Here is a 16549-nt window from a genome sequence, read left to right on the forward strand (position 1 = left end):
AGCGCGCTGGCCTCTTCCGAAAGACCAGTAAACAAATCATTTCATTCATTCCTCATGGAAGCCCCACGAGGCCGCCCTAGATGGCCCCCTGAGGCACAGAGAGGTCACGGACCTTGCCTGACGTCACACAGGGACGAGAGGAAAGCATAACCTCTCTTGCTGCTGGTTACTGAGCGCCTTACGCACTTTGTCCCCTCGCTGGCTCCCAGCAGCCTGGGGTGGGGGTGGGGGGTTGCCTCGGACAGGGCATGTGGCTTCCCTTTGGCCACGCACGCGGCAGGGCAGTGGGGTTCAGACTTTGAACCCTACTTCTCAGGATACACTGGGTCCCGGGGAACCTGCGGCCTCCCTGGCATCTGTGGAGACAACCCAGCTTTTCCAGGTCCCCTAGCCCAGGGACGAGCCAGGGGGCCATCCCTGAGACCACAAGCCTCCGCAGGCCGCCAGGCCTTCCTGCCAGTGGTTTTGCCCTGACCCGCTTTCCGGCTGAGCCCGAGTCCCAGGCAAATCAGCCGGCACCTGCTCTCCACCAGCCCTACCCCTGTGTCCTGCCCGCCTGGGAAGATAGCCTGCCCGACAAGCGAGGGGGCTAAGCTCAGCACCCCAGCTTGGCCCCCAGGCTCTGCACCCTGGTCCCACCTCCACTCCACTATCTATGCCCACCCCGTGGCCTTGGCCCCACTGGACTCCTTTGCAGTCTATTCCTTCAACAAACATTTATTGGACACCTACTGTATGCCAGGTTCTCCCCTACCTTCAGACTGGGGGAGGGGCGCATGGAAGAATGGGGGGGGGGCAGAACTCAAGGTAAAGATACAGGCTGAGGTGGGCGGGGGCGCTGTGACCGGGGGAGGGTCCAGGAGGACCACGAGGGGGTGATCTGGGGGCCACAGAAGGACCACAGACAGATCTGGCGATGCACATGGGGTGCGGGGTGGGGGGTGGGAAGGTTATACTAGTTAGAGGGGCCTGCTTGGGACAAAGGCCCTGAGGGAGGCCCCACCCCCGCAGGCCGGTTCAGCTGCCACCCAGGCCTGGGAGGACATGAATGGGTTTTTCATGCTCTGGACCAGGGCAAGGTCAGGCCGGCTGCTCCCTCCCCCACCAGCCCTGGGCTCCTGACTGTCTGAGCCCTGACCTGGAGGGGGTGGCAGGAAGTCCACAGTTTGCCCTCCGGGGGAGCTAGGGAGGCCCGGGCAGGGGAAGGGCCTCGCCCGAGGTCACGGGCACCAGCAACACCCTGCTAATTGGGTTGCTCTGAGCAAAGTCTGCCCCTCGAGGCCTCAGTTTCTCCGCCTGAGCCGCCGGGTAGAGCAGCGCTGCGCTCCCGTCCCGCTCCGACCCCTGGCGGATTCCAGTGCGGGTTTTGCCCGGCGCCCGCGGACCTCGACACCTTCTTCCCAGCGCGGCCCGGCTGCAGCCCGGGGTCCGAGGGGGCCGGGGGAGAGGCGGAGGGGCCCAGGAGGCCTGGGGGGCCCCCGAGATGGGCTGGGGCCGAGGCTGGCCTGGTGCCTGGCGCCTGCGGGGCAGGGAGACGCCGCCGGGCTGCCTGCGCGCCCCCCTTGAGCGCTCCCGGCCTCGCCGCCCCGCTGTGTGACTCCCGCCGGTCCCTGCCCCTCTCTGGGCCGCTCCGGAGCCGGGCCGGAGGGCAGCGTCTCAGAGAGGTCGCCCGGGTCTCGCTTCCCCCCCGCCCCGCCCTCCCCCCCCCCCCCGGCGGGTCCCGGCCTCGGTTTCCCCAGCCCGGTGCGGGCGCTCTTTTAAACCCGGGTTAGGGGGTCGTCGCTGGCGGGTCGCGCCCCCGTTAGCGGCTCGGGGCCCCCGGGAATCCCCCGGGGGCTCGGAAAGGGCAGCTCCGATTGGCCGAGGCTGCGCGTGACGTCAGGGCCTCCCCGACGCCCCCTCCCCCAGAGGCACGTGGGGGTGGCCGCGGCCGGGGAGGGGCCGGGGTCCGAGCGGATTCGGGGTGTCCCCCCGCCCCCAGCCCGAGGCGGCAGCTGGGCAGCGCAGACGCGATTCTCCTCGGACAGATTTTTCCCTCGTCCCAAATCCCCCTCCAGCCCCCCCAGAACGGCAGCTGCTCAGGCGGCAGATGCGCCGGCTAAATCCGCCCAGCTGGTCCCTCCGCAGAGCTAACCGCCTCGAACCCACGGTGGGTGGCTAGGGGTGTGTGTGTGTGTGTGTGCGCGCGCGCGCGCGCGCCCCCGTGCGCCTGGGGGTGGGGCATGGCCCTGCCCCTTGCCCTTTGCCCCCTGCCCCCCACGCAGGGCGGGGTGGGTTGGGGCTCCTCTTGTGGACCCTCCCCCAAGTTCAAACACCCTCCAGGCTCTTGAAGGAGCTGGGAGAATCTGGTGCCCAGAGAGGAATGGCTTGGGAGGCCACCCAGCCAGGAAACGGAGCTGGAACTTGAACCCCGTGCTTTTAATGATTCCGGGGGGCTCAGGGACCCCTTAGCTTGGAAGGCAAACGACTTGGGGGTCACGCACTTGGACTTGAACGAGCGGGCTCTTGGTGGCCACTCCCTGCCCTCCGTTTGGGCCCCCCCCCCCCCAGCCGGGCACAGACCCTCCCTCCTTGGCTTCTTCAGCCCCATTGGGTGCCACTGTCATCCGGAAGTTCTGAGGAGGAAGCGGAGGCAGCCCCGCTCTGAAATGTTGGGGGGGGGGTGTAGCTGTCAAGGGCTTGGGTGGGTCTTTGAAGGTGTAGTTTTATACCCAGCCCATCCTGCCCCAGGGCCTTTGCACTTGTGTTCTCCCCGCCTGGAATATTGTCCCCGCAGATCTCCAATATGGCCTACGCGCCTACGCTCCGCCCTTCAAGTTTCAGTTCAGATGTCACCTGCACGTCTACAGCTGCGCCATCACTTTCTGTCCTCTTACCCTGCTTTGGTTTTCTTCATTGTATTTTTCACAACAAAATGTTGTACACTCTTCCCCCCCCCCGCCCCCCAGCACTGTTCTGCTCCCTGCCGAATCCCCATTGCCTAGAAATTAGTGCCTGACACACAGTAGGTGCTCCACAAATGCTTGGTCTCCAGAAACCTCGGCGACAGGCGCACGCATAGAGGGCTGGAGGGCGGAGGGCAGCCAGGGGGAAGGACCCTGTGGTAGTTCTGTCTTGGTGTATGTCCGGGAGCCTGGGCCGTGACCCCGTCCTGTGCCCCCTTCATCCAAAGTGCCCTCCCAGACCCCACCTCCTTCGGCCCTCCCCCCCATCACTCTGCTTCAGCCACACCAACCTCCTCCCTGTTCCCCCCAACAGTCCTGCCTCAGGACCTTTGCACATGCTATGCCTGCTGCCTGGTGGAGATATTCTGCCCCTAGATCTCTGAATGGCTCCCTCCCCCACCTACTCTGGTCTCAGCTCAAATGTTCCCCCGCGGCCCCACGTGTCTCCATCTAAACAATCACGACCCTTAGGGCACCCGGCTGGCTCAGCTGGTAGACCGCACAACTCTTGAGCTGGGGGTTGTGAGGTCGAGCCCTGTGTTGGGTGTAGAGATTACTTAAAAAAAAAAAAAAAATGAATAAAAAGAAAAATGGAAATCCCACTGAAGGGGAAACCATAAGAAATAAAGCAAAATAATCAGTTCCCTTTTCTCTGTTGTGGTTGTTTTGCTGTGCTTTGTATTGATGGCATTTCTTTCTGTTTCTTTCTTTCTCTTCCGACCTCACCCCCATCCCCTGCCAGTTAGCCAACCTTGGTCTCCACTGTGTCCCTGGGGTCTGGAACAGGGCCCGGCACACAGTAGGCACTCGACAAAGTGTGTTGAACAGATGAACGAACGAATGAATGAATGAATGAGGGCCCAGGAGCTCTCTGAACCTGTTCTTACCGTATGGAGTGGGGGACTGACATTCAGCAGGGAGCCCAGGGTCATTTGATTCCCTCAGTAGCAAAATAGGGCAACAGGAGGTCACCTCTTCAGGCGGGGGAGGGGTACCCAGTGAAATAATAATTACAGGAACATTTATTAAGCACCTACAGTGTGCACAGTAGGCCCCAGGCACTTTGCACATTTTCCGCCAGGACGGGGATTTGAACCCAGGACACCGGGCCCCAGAGTTTGCCCAAGACCCCCTCGGCCACCACAGAGGCTGTGTGCAAGGTCTGGGCGCACAGTAAGCCTTCAGCCAGGCAGGCAGTGGGGACTGGCTGAGGGCTGCCCGGCCAGACACCCCCTCTCCAGCCCCCTGGACCCAGGGGCTGTCGCTGGCTGTGTCCGACAGGGGCTAAAAGTGCCACACACACACACACACACACGCGCGCGCGCGCGCACGCAGGACACATTAGAAACAAGCTACAGGATGCGCGGCCTGATGTGCGAGGAAGTTACAGCAATTCTAAGTACTTCCTCAGCCCAGAACCGGTGAAATCCTCCCCCCCCAGAGGACCCCCTCCCCCAAGGCTTCATGTGCAAATGAGGCAGGGGACACCCTGGTCACCAGAAGCGGGAAGTGAGGAGGGAACCAGGGACCTGTGAGTTCCCGGGGTCTGTCCTTGGCTGTGGATAGGAAACGGAGGCACAGAGAGGGCACGGGTGCACCGTCCCCTGACGGGAGGGGGGAAAAGTGTCACATTATTCCTGTTCGAAATCTCCCTATGCCTCCCCTGGGCTCTGTGTCCCAGGCTAGTGAACACACAGCGCTCGGTCCGTCCTCAGGGCCTTTGCACCTGCTGCCCCTTCTGCTTGGGGAGATCCTTGCGCGCTTGGCCAGTGTTTCTTTCCTCCCAGAGGCCTTCTCTGGCCACTTTGGGGGACAGGGCAGCTCTTTCCACCCTGTTCTCTTTCCTCGAAAACCATCTTGTCAACCCGTTTTCAAACCAATAATGGAGCGGTGAGCTGCCCTTCGTCCGAAGCGAGCCAGCCAGGGCTGGAAGGGGGGTGCTCTGTGCAGGAAAATCTGACACGTTACCATGTGGACGAACCTTGAGGATAGTACGCTGTCCAGACGCGGGAAGACCCTGCGCAACCCCACTCACAGGGGGTCCCCAGAGGAGTCCCGTCCACAGAGACAGAGAGTAGACGGCTGGGAGCCAGGCATGGGGTGGGGGGTGGGGAGTCAACGTTTCATGGGGACGGTTTCTGTTGGAACATGGAACAGCACACTTACAAATGATTAAGACGGTAAATATTACGTCATGCACAGTTTACCACGATAAAAAAGAAAGAAAGAAAGAAAGAAAGAAAGAAAGAGAAAGAAAGAAAGAGAAAGGAAGGAAGGAAGGAAGGAAGAAAGAAAGAAAGAAAGAGGGAAGGAAAGAAAGAGAAAGAAAGAAAGAAAGAGAGGAAGAAAGAAAGAAAGAAAGAAAGAAAGAAAGAAAGAAGAAAGAGAGAAAGAAAAAGAAAGAAAGAAAGAAAGAAAGAAAGAAAGAAAGAAAGAAAGAAAGAAAGAAAGAAAAAGAAAGAAAGAAAGAAAAAAAGAAAGAAAGAAAGAAAGAAAGAAAGAAAGAAAAAGAAAGAAAGAAAGAAAAAGAAAGAAAAAGAAAAAGAAAGAAAGAAGAAAGAAAGAAAGAAAGAAAGAAAGAAAGAAAGAAAGAAAGAAAGAAAAGAAAGAAAGAAAAAAGAGAAAGAAAGAAAGAAAGAAAAAAGAAAGAAAGAAAGAAAGAAAGAGGGAAGGAAAGAAAGAGAAAGAAAGAAAGAAAGAAAGAAAGAAAGAAAAGAAAGAAAGAAAAAGAAAGAAAGAAAAAGAAAGAAAGAAAGAAAGAAAGAAAAAGAAAGAAAGAAAGAAAGAAAGAAAGAAAAAAAGAAAGAAAGAAAAAGAGAAAGAAAGAAAGAAAAAGAAAGAAAGAAAGAAAGAGGGAAGGAAAGAAAGAGAAAGAAAGAAAGAACGGAAGAAAGAAAGAAAGAAAAAGAAAGAAAGAAAGAAAAAAAAAAGAAAGAAAGAAAAAAGAAAGAAAGAAAAAGAGAAAGAAAGAAAGAAAAAAAGAAAGAAAGAAAGAAAGAAAGAAAGAAAGAAAGAAAGAAAGAAAAAGAAAGAAAGAGGGAAGGAAAGAAAGAGAAAGAAAGAAAGAAAGAAAAAAGAAAGAAAGAAAGAAAGAAAAAGAAAGAAAGAAAGAAAGAAAGAGGGAAGGAAAAAAGAAAGAAAAAGAAAGAAAGAAAGAAAAAGAAAGAAAGGAAAGAAAGAAAGAGAGAAAGAAAGAAAGAAAGAAAGAAAGAAAGAAAAAGAAAGAAAGAGGGAAGGAAAGAAAGAGAAAGAAAGAAAGAAAGAAAGAAAGAAAGAAAGAAAGAAAGGAAGGAAATCAAAACTGTCACGGAGAAAAATAGCAGACGGGCGACAGCGGAGGGTGTGTGTGAATGACCTCAGCTAGTGGCAATTCGGTCATTGCCACCGGGGCTCTCGACTCAAGTGATGCTGACGTCAGTGTATGGAGGTGCCGTGGGTGGGTGCTGAGCTCACACGTTTTGTGCGCTTGCGCCCCCCCCCCCCCCAGGATGGCCTCTGCCCCGGTCGCAAAACCTCCACGGTCTTTAGAGGCAGAGGAAGCCCGGGGGCCCTGACCCTCGTACCTCTACTTAGCCAGCTAACTTGATCCGAGCGCTGCCGGGGATCCCTCGGTGACCAGCACAGAGCCAGACCCTGTCCTGGCAGAGGGAAGATTATTTTATGTAACGAGCGTCTATTAAGCACCTACTGGATGCCGGGTGCCCAGCTTGTTCTGGTCACTGGGAGCCCAGCAACGAACAGAGCAGACAAATCTCTAGCCTTGCGCAGCTGACGTAGGAAGCAGTAGAAATGGGTGAAGTCGCTTCTGGGCCAGATGTTGCTAAAGAGAAAGACTAAGCAAGGAAAGAAGATGGGGAGGGTCGGGGCGGGGGGGGGGGCGGATTTAAACAGGGGGACAGGGGAAGACTCCTAAAGGAGGTGACTTCTGAGCGGATACCTGAAGGAAGTGAGGGAAAAGTCGTGCTGATATGGGGAGGAAGAGAGTTCCAGGTAGGGGGAGGTGTGAAACGGCCAGTGCAAAGGCCCTGAGGCAGGACCATGCCTGACCTGTTAGAGGAGGCCTCTGGCTGGAGCCTCCAGAGCAGGAGGCACTGAGGGGGGAAAGAGGGAGGAGGGAATGGTGGGGGGGGTGTGGGGAGGGGGCAGGTCGTGCAGGGCACTGTGTGCTTTGGGGACCGCTTTCCCCTGCCTCAGGGCCTTTGCCCGGGGAAGGTCCCGGTGTCAGGGAAACTTCCTTGCCTCCAGGGTCCAACAGAGCAATGGACCAGTTCTCATCCCAGCCCTGCCCTGGAATTGCCGTGAGGCCAGTGGCTGCCCTCGTCCAGCCTCAGTTTCCCCTTCCAGAAGATTCCAACAGGTTGCCATGGGGGTGACAGCAGAAGGTGACTCTTGCGAAGCAAGCGTGTGGCGAGGGGAGGGGGTGGGGATGGGGGGGGTGGCAGGAGGCCCCTGCCATGCCCTCCCGCCTCACCTTCTCTCTCTCTTCCAGTCTCTGTCCCAGTCTGCCCGTATCTCTGGGTTCCCCTCCCCTCCCCTGAGTGTGGATCCCCAGGTGGCCCTGGGCTGAGACTCATGTCCCAGCTTCCAGGTCCCCAAGGCCAGTGGGGACTTCTGGGGGTGAAGGCTGCGGGGGCGGGGCGGGGGGATGGCAGGGGGAGAATATATACTCACATCATTTACATAAAACTTGCACAATTAGCATCATGTGCATAATGATGGCAGGAGTCAACCGGCAAGGGAAATAGTAAATTTGATGACAAATGAGGGGGCGCCTGGGTGGCTCAGTCGGTTGAGACTTTGGTTCAGGTCATGCATGATCTCACGGTTCGTGGGTTCGAGCCCCGCGTCGGGCTCTGTGCCGACAGCTCAGAGCCCAGAGCCTGCTTCGGATTCTGTGTCTCCCTCTCTCTCTGCCCCTCCCCCACTCACGCTCTGTCTTTCTATTTTTTTTTTTTATTTTTCATGTTCATTTATTTTAGAGAGAGAGAGGGGCGCCTGGGTGGCGCAGTCGGTTAAGCGTCCGACTTCAGCCAGGTCACGATCTCGCGGTCCGGGAGTTCGAGCCCCGCGTCGGGCTCTGGGCTGATGGCTCAGAGCCTGGAGCCTGTTTCCGATTCTGTGTCTCCCTCTCTCTCTGCCCCTCCCCCGTTCATGCTCTGTCTCTCCCTGTCTCAAAAATAAATAAACGTTGAAAAAAAAAATTAAAAAAAAAAAAAGTAATAACAGTTACCGCATCCTCAGCCCCACCCATGTGCCTGGAACCGCGTTTAGAGCCTTCCTACGAATGAACTTGTCTTATAGCGAGATTCTGAGTTCTCAAGCGTTGGCTTTGGTGTTTTTAAAGATCGTATTTTCGAGTAATCTCTGCGCCCAGCGTGGGCCTCGAACTCACACCCCTGAGATCGAGGGTCGCCCGCTCCATCGACCGAGCCGGCCAGGAGCCCCCCTCAAGGATTGTTGACCCCATTTCACAGATGTGAAAACAGCAAGGTTCTATGATTCCCAGGGTGGACGAATCCATCCAACAGTAGCGGCAGGAACACGTATTTTGAGCTCACTGTGTGTCTTCTGGTTTTGTTTTTGTTTTTGTTTTTTTAAGTTTATTTATTTTGAAACTGAGAAAGAGAGAGCACGAGCCGGGGAGGGGCAGGGAGAGAGGGAGAGAGAGAATCCCAAGCAGGCTCTGCACTGTCGGCACAGGGCCTGACGCAGGGCTCGATCCCGGGACTCCGGGATCACGACCTGAGCCAAAATCGAGCGTCAGTCTCTTGACCGACTGAGCCGCCGAGGTACCCCCCACCCTGTGTGTCTTCTTCCTATGGAGTGGCTTATTTCATGCAAATGAGGCCATGGGGACACTCGATAGAAGTCCTTTTTGCAGACAGGGAAACGGAGGCTGGCTCGCGGCCTTCCCCCTCCCAAGCCCAGGGGCCCGGTCACCGCGCACACACACACACACCCGGGCTCTCTGCGCCCGGGCACCGCCCCCCGCCCCCCCCACCCCTGCCCAGCTCCGAGAAGCAGCTCCAAGAACCTGTCTTCCTCCCGCCGCAGCCGAGAACCAGGTCAGCCAACCGCTGGGACATCAAAGGGAATCTATAAATACAGCTGCAGGAGGAAAAATAGAGTTTCCTAGCCCCTCCCGGGCTCGCCTCTCTCCCACTCTGGATCTTTCCCGGCTGGGCTCCTACTCCAGTCGCGGGGCCAAAGCCCACCCCCCACCCCCCGCCCCCCAGCCCCAGGGACCCCTACTCGGTTTCCCCTAATGGGCTCAACCTCCCTCCCCTGCCGGGCGACTGAGAAGAGAGGAGGACCTCTGGGGCCGGTCCCCCCCCCCGGGAGGTGAAGATGAGATTCTAAGCCCAGAAGTGAGGGCGACGGGGCTGTCAGAATCCTCGGATCCCAGAAACCTGGAATCTTCCTTCTTCCTCTCAGGGAATATGCGGGGCGTCTGGGCTGTGCGGAGCACTGGGACGTCGGCGGGGTCGAAGCTGGTACTTGAGACTTGGCCAGGGCAGTCCGGAGGGCTTTCTGGAGGAGGTGATATGAGCTGAGCCCCCAAAAAGTGGGGGGCGAGGAGGCAGGTGGGGGGAGGGACTCCGGGGAAGGGGTTCAGAGTCCAGAGCTCCCGACTTGCTCTCCTGGACTACTGCAGTCACCTCCACGGTCCCCCGGGGACCCCCCGGCTACATCTTCTCCAAAGGACAGCCAGAAGGACCTTTGTGCAAGTGAAATCAGATCATCTCACTTGCTCACTCTCAACTCTCGCCTGGCTCCCTAGTGCCCCTGAAATAAAATCCAAACTTTTCTCCATGCTCCCCATTTTCTCCCCACCTTCCCCTGCTCCCCCTCCCTGCCACTGGCTCACCTGCTCCGGCCTCCTGGATCTCCTCGTGGTTCCTCCAACATGCCAGGAACCGTCCTACCTCAGGGCCTTTGCACATACTGTTCCCTCTGCCCTCTCCCTTTTTTTTTTTTTTTTTTTTTTTTTGCCCCCAAGGGGCTCTTACTTCTTCAGGTCTCAGCCCAGATGTTACCTCTTCCAAGAGGTCCTCCCTGATGCCCCCAGACGGTTACTGCTTTTCATTGTGTTGTTTTTTTTTTTCTTCTTGGCCCTTACAATGATCTGAAATTATTTTAGTCATTCCTTGTTTTCTTATTTTGTGTCCACGGATGGCCACGAGAGGGCAGAGACCCTGTCTAGACCTCACCTCCGGGGGCCTCAATTTCTCCATTTGTAAAATGAGGCGGGCTTATGGGAAGCTGTTCCCCTGGGGAGGCTGCCTGCCTCATTTGTCGTTTCAAAAAAATTTTTTAAAAATCTTTATTTATTTTTGAGAGCGAGAGACAGAGCGTGAGCCGGGGAGGAACAGAGAGCGAAGGAGACACAGAATCCACGGACCGCGAGATCGTGACCCGAGCCGGAGTCGGACGCTTAACCGACCGAGCCCCCCAGGCGCCCCGAACTGTTGTTACCCTTGGTGGTGGCTGTGACCAAAGACGCGGACTCGCTTCCCAAGGCCCCAGAGCTAGGAGTTGAAGTGGGGTCTTTGGAGCTGAGGTCGGAGCAGTGCCAGGGGCGTCCCCAGGGTCAAGAGGGACGGCGGCAGGCCTCTGAGGACCCGGCGCCCAGGCTCCAGGGTTAAGCCCGCGTGGCAGCTGAACTTCCGTGCATCTACCCGTCTGAAATCCCTGGGAAGCAAGGCATCAGGTGTTCCGGAACAGGCGGCTGCTCTAGACACAGGCCACACACACAGGGAGGGACAGCTGGCGAGGGCTGGTGGGCCAGGGAGGAGGGGCCCGGGGGAAGGGGGCACCTTGGCCAGGAAAGGAGGTCATGCGCCGCCCCCACGAAGCCACCCCCAGACAGGGGCCTTGAGCCTTGTCTTTCACGACCGTCCTCCGGGCCTCCATTCCTTCAACATGTGGCAAATATTTATGGAGCGCTCGCTGGGTGCCATGGGCCCCGCCGAGCCCTCTCCTTAAACACTGTGAAACTAAGGCTCAGAAAGAGACGGTCACCTGTCCAGGTCAGAACAGCAAAGCTGGGATGGCAGGCCGGGGGCTCTTGCTCCTGCCTCAGGACCTTTGCACTGGCTGTTCTCTCTGCCTCCTCCTCCGACCCCCTCCCGATTCGCCTTTAGTCCTGTTCAGGTGGCACCTTGTGCGACAGACCTTTCCCCGTCCGCCGGCTCCCTAACCCGCCTGGCTGCCTGGGTGCCTCCGGCACAGCCTTTGACCCCCACGAGCCCACCGACCAGCTCCCCCCCTAGACTGCGGGTCCCCTCAGGTTGGGGCTGTATCCCCCCCCCCCCCAGTCAGCTGTGTCCGTATTTATAGCGGAGAGGGCCCATGTCGCTGTACTTCCGAAACGGATTGTGTCCCTGATTCCTGCCCTCAGAACCCCCCCTCCCCCCCCACACACCTGTTCCCGGCACGAGCCTCGAGGCCGGGGACAGGGGGCGGCCGTGGTGGGAGAGGGGGCTAGGCTCCGCCTCCCTCCTCTCTCCGAGGCCCCGCCCCTCCTGCCGCCCCCTTCCCCAAGTCTCCCCCTCCTGTCCCGCCCGCCCGCCCTCGGAGCCCCCCGGGGCCCGATCTCAAGCCCCCCTCTCTGCGCAGCCGCCTCGTTCCCAGGCCCCCAAGGCCCCCAGCCCCGCCTGCCCGGCTCCCCTCTGCCCTGCCCATTGTCCCGGATCCGAGTGCGGGGCGCTGGGCGGGCGGGGGTCTGCGCGCAGGGGGCTGGAGCGCGCCTGCTGCCCACCGGTCTCTGGGCAACGCTGGCAGGCCTCGAGGACGGCTGGCCCCGCGAGCCTGGACACAGAGGCGGCGCTGTCCCCCGGGCGCGGCCGGGGGGGGGGGGGGGGGCGGGGCGCTAGGTGACAGCTGGGGAAGGGGGGCTCGGGCAGCAGGCGCATCTAACGGCCCCAGGTTGGAGAGAGGTGAGTGGGGGTGGGTGGGGCATGGGAGATCTCTTCCCTGCGCTGTCCGCACTGTGTCCCCCAACTCACTTAACAGCCCCCCCTTCCTCCAGACCCAACATGGGTGCTGTGCGCCCCTCCCAACCTCCTCTCTGCATGCTGCCCAGAGACCCACCTCAGCCATGGGGAACCCCGGCCCAGTCATCCCATTTGATGACTGCAGTGGTCTGGGGACCAGGTTCTGGGGTTCAGACCGCCCCCCCCCCACTCCCCGCTCTGCATTTCCTCCCAACACCGCCCACCCTGTCCCCTGAACCTGTTTCCTGCTCTGTCCCCTGTGCAGGGAGCTGAGCCACCCGGCAGACTCTTCTCTGGACCCCCGTGGCTCCCTCGTGGGAAATAGGACGCCGGGCCCAGGCCGGTCCAAGCTCAGGTGGCCGCTCACCAGCTGTGCACCTGGCCAGGCCACTTGGCCGCTCCGTGCCTCGGTTTGCTCATCCGTAAAATGGGGATTGTCCTGATACTTGCTTCCTAAGGCTCCCGAGACAGTAAAGGGACCTTGGGAAGTACCGTCCTCAGGGGCTTTTCGAGGCTCAGAGGTGCTGTGTGTATGGGGGCATCGTATTCCCAGGGCCTCGCGGGCCCCCAGGCTTGGGGTCAGGGGTTGGGGTGGGTGTGGCTGGGACTGATCCCGCTGCGCGATGAGCGGTATACGCGGTTTCCACCTCGGCCCCCCTCTCCTCCCTCTGGACTGTGGATCCATCAATCACCCGGAGCCCCGGAAGCCGGAAGCCCCCTCCCCCAACCCCCAGCCCGCCTGGATAATCCCTAGAGAGTGGGGAGCAAAGCCCCTATTCCCCCGCTCCTGGGCCGTGAGTCGGCTGGGTGCAGGGGGCCGAGGGCTCCAGGCCAGTGAGGTGACGGCAGCTTCCCCGAGCAGAGGTAGGGCCTGGCTGTCCCCTGCCACCAAGGCACATGCTCCTACGGGGACCACCTTCCCCGAGTGTGTTTTCCTGTTGGGGGGCTGGAGAGGAACGTAGGATCAACCAGAGGGGCTTAAAAAGACCACAAGTGTCTTGAGCAGTGTGAACGCTCAGCAAACGGACGCTGCTAAATATACTTTTATTAGATAATAATTAAAATCATTATCCTAATGACGGTTATTATCAGTTGCCGACGCTTTGGGCAAATCCCAAACGGCCCCGAAGTCTGTCACTGCCTTCAGCCCACCAAGGAAGGGCTAAAAGGGACAGCAGGCGCCAGGGGCTCGAAGCCCGAGGTCTAGACCCAAGGGTGTCCACGTGGAGGCGTCGTTTCCATTTTCATGCATTGGTTTCAAAGCCCAGGAGCCTGCAGATTCAAGTAAGTGGGTCCGAATGCTGGTACTTTCTGCCCGTGCACATTTATTGAGTGCCTACTGTGTACCGGGCCTGTCTGGGACTCTGGGAACTCAGTGGTGGCTGTGCCAGATATTAATGAAATCAGCTCCCTGATGCCCAGGGTTTAAGGAATCAGAGACTCACAAGGAGAGAGGGAGCTAGAGACCCTTGAGCTGAGGACAGGAGGGGAGAAGGAAGGGTGCGTGGCAAAGGTCCGGGGGCCACATGCCCCGAACAAGCCCATTGTATCCTCCTCTCGGAGCCTCACTTACCCCACCCGTGAAACGGAAATGGTGACAGTCCCTCAGGTTGTGAGTGCGGATGCACGTGTCCACCTGTGTCCCCACCCCCGGGGCATTCCAATAGTGACTTCTTTTAAATTCTTCTTCTTCTTTTTAATTTGTGAAATGTTTGCTTTTCTGAGAGAGAGACAGACAGACAGAGCGCGGGCGGGGGAGGGGCAGAGACAGAGGGAGACACAGAATCCCGAGCAGGCTCCAGGCTCCGAGCCGTCAGCACGGAGCCTGACGCGGGGCTCGAACTCACCAACCGCGATATCGTCACCTGAGCCGAGATCGAGATCAAGGGCTGGACGTTTAACTGACCATATATATATATATATATATATATATATATATATATTTTTTTTTTTTTTTTAAGATTTTATTTTGAAGCAACCTTTATGCACAATGTGGGGCTCGAACTTACAACCCCGAGATCAAGACCCGCATGCTTGCTGACTGAGCCAGCCAGGCGCCCCGCATTTGGTAATGGTAACCAACTTAATTCCAAGCCTCCGTGGGGGCCCTGAGGCACCCCGCGACCCTGTTGCTCTGCCTCTGCATCTGGTGGGCTGTGGGTTTGTCTGGATGTGTCCACCTGCCGTGGCCTGGCCCTGGCCCAGCTGCCCCGGCCTCGGGAACTTGAGTCCCCCCACGGGGATGCAGGTAATCAATTCGAATTGGCAGGGCTGTGTAAGTAAAAGGCTTCCTTTAATGAGGAGGCCGGAAGAGCTCTGCGGGCTGCAGCCGCCGGGCCGAGCCAGGCTGGGCCGGGGGCGACCGGGTGCAAGAGAAAGGCAGGGGGGCAAGATTCACCAGCTGTGCCCTCCCGGGGGCCTCGAGGTCCGGTGGGAGTGGCAGACATGTCCCCAGGCAACCCACACAGGGTGTTAAGGGCTGTGATGGGAACGCACGGGCGCAGTGAGGACCGGGGGGGGGGGGGGGGGGGGGGGGGAGCATCGGACATCAGGGCAGGCTTCCCGGAGGAGGTGATACATAAACCGAGAGCTGAAGGATGAATAGAAACGAGTCCTGAAGGAGGGAAGGGAGAGAGACTATCGTGGCGTGGTTAGGAATCACCCCACACGTTCCGGTTGTCTACAGATGCATCACCAACCGTGCAAGACGAGACGAGACAAGTCCAGAGCCCCGGGACCTGTGCCTATGTGTTCTCTGACGTCTCGGGCTGCAGAGGGAATTAAGGCTGCTAATCAGGTGATGTCAAAAGGAACAGATTGTTGTAGATTATCCGGGTGAGCCCAAGGGAACCACGGGGGTTCTGATAAGAGGGAAACAATGTGGGAAGGCTAGTTGCTGAGTGTGACGGCGGAGGGAGGGCAGGGCCCAGGAATGCTGGCCTTCAGAATCTGGAAAAGGCTGGGACACGGGTCTTCCCTGGAGCCTCCAGAAGGATCCGTCCTGCCCACCCCTGGGCGTCACCCTGGCGAGACCCGATGCCAGACTTCCGACCTCCAGAACTTTAAAATAAGAAACGTGCGTTGTTTTAAGCCACACCTTTGGGGCAAACCTTGGGGGGTGGTCCTTGGCCTGTGGCCCTGTCTCCCTGTCTTCACGCGGCCGAGCCCCGGTGTGTGGCACCAGCCTCCCCCTTCTGGTACGAAGCCGCCACTCCCGGGAGGTAGGGACTGATTGCGCCGGCCAAGAGCCTATTTCCGGATAAGGTCTCATTCTGAGGGCCGGGGAGGCAACAGATTCATATTTGACTTTTGTCTGTTTCGTCCCGGGAGGTGTCAACGCCGGGGGGGCAGGAGCTCGGCCCATCTTGGGTCCCGCAGCGTCCCCTGTGCCTGGAATACTGTAGGCACTCAGGACGTGTGTGTGCTTGGGTGGGGGGCTCCCCACGTGCACCAAGATGGGGGTGGGCCGGGAGAAAGCCCACGTGGAGTGATGGGGGCGGTGAGGAGAGGCAGAGACAGAAAGAGAGGTGTGTGGGAGACCCCCCCAGTACAGGTGCCCCCTTGTCCCCTCTCGGGCACCCCTGACCCTGTCCTGGCCCCCTTCCCATTCCCCTGGCTGAGGCCCCGCCCCGAGGGGCCATAGTCTTTAATGTGGGGTCTCCCCACCGCGGAGGTCCTGGGCTCAGCCTTGAGACCCTCTGGGGATCAAGGTCCTGCCCCCCAACTCAGCCAGAGCCAGAGATCAGGACCTGGTCTAAACTGACCAGGCCTAAACTGACAGGCCACATTTACGCTACCCATACTGTTCGCGACCGCCTGGGCATTTTCCCTGCCTTCTCTCCAACACCTCACCCAGAGCCTGTGTGGGAGGGTGTCACCCATCTTACAGTGGGGGGAAGCCAAGGCCCAGAGACAGGGAGGGATGGTCGAGGGGCACAGGTTCATTCACCCAGAAGATGTTACCGAGTACCCACGTGGGCCAGATCCTATGCTGGGGGTTCTGGGTTCATTGCAGTGGCCAAGACTGTTCGGGGGGTCCTGTCTCCATGGGGCTCACAGTCCTGTACAAATGATGGACGGACACCAGGGGTTTACAACTTAGGATGATGAGGGTCATGATGGGGGCCCCCCAGGTATTTTGGGGAGGCAGGCAAGGCACCTGGCCCAGTGTGGGGATCAGGGAAGGCTGCTCAGAGCAGGGGCCATTGAAGTTGAGACCTGAAAGCTGAGTAAGAGTAGGGAGCAGAGAGAGCACGGTCCAGGCAGAGGTACAGCATGTGCAAAAGGCCTGGGGTGAGAACCAGAGGAAAGATTCTTTATAAGAACTGAAGAAGGGGGGCGCCTGGGTGGCGCAGTCGGTTAAGCGTCCGACTTCAGCCAGGTCACGATCTCGCGGTCCGTGAGTTCGAGCCCCGCGTCAGGCTCTGGGCTGATGGCTCAGAGCCTGGAGCCTGTTTCCGATTCTGTGTCTCCCTCTCTCTCTGCCCCTCCCCCGTTCATGCTCTGTCTCTCTCTGTCCCAAAAATAAATAAACGTTGAAAAAAAAAATTAAAAAAAAAAAAAAAAAGAACTGAAGAAGGGACTATGGTGGATATGTTGATAAGAATC

This window comes from Leopardus geoffroyi, chromosome A2, assembly GCF_018350155.1.
Source record: "Leopardus geoffroyi isolate Oge1 chromosome A2, O.geoffroyi_Oge1_pat1.0, whole genome shotgun sequence".
Classification (NCBI taxonomy): Eukaryota; Metazoa; Chordata; class Mammalia; order Carnivora; family Felidae; genus Leopardus; species Leopardus geoffroyi.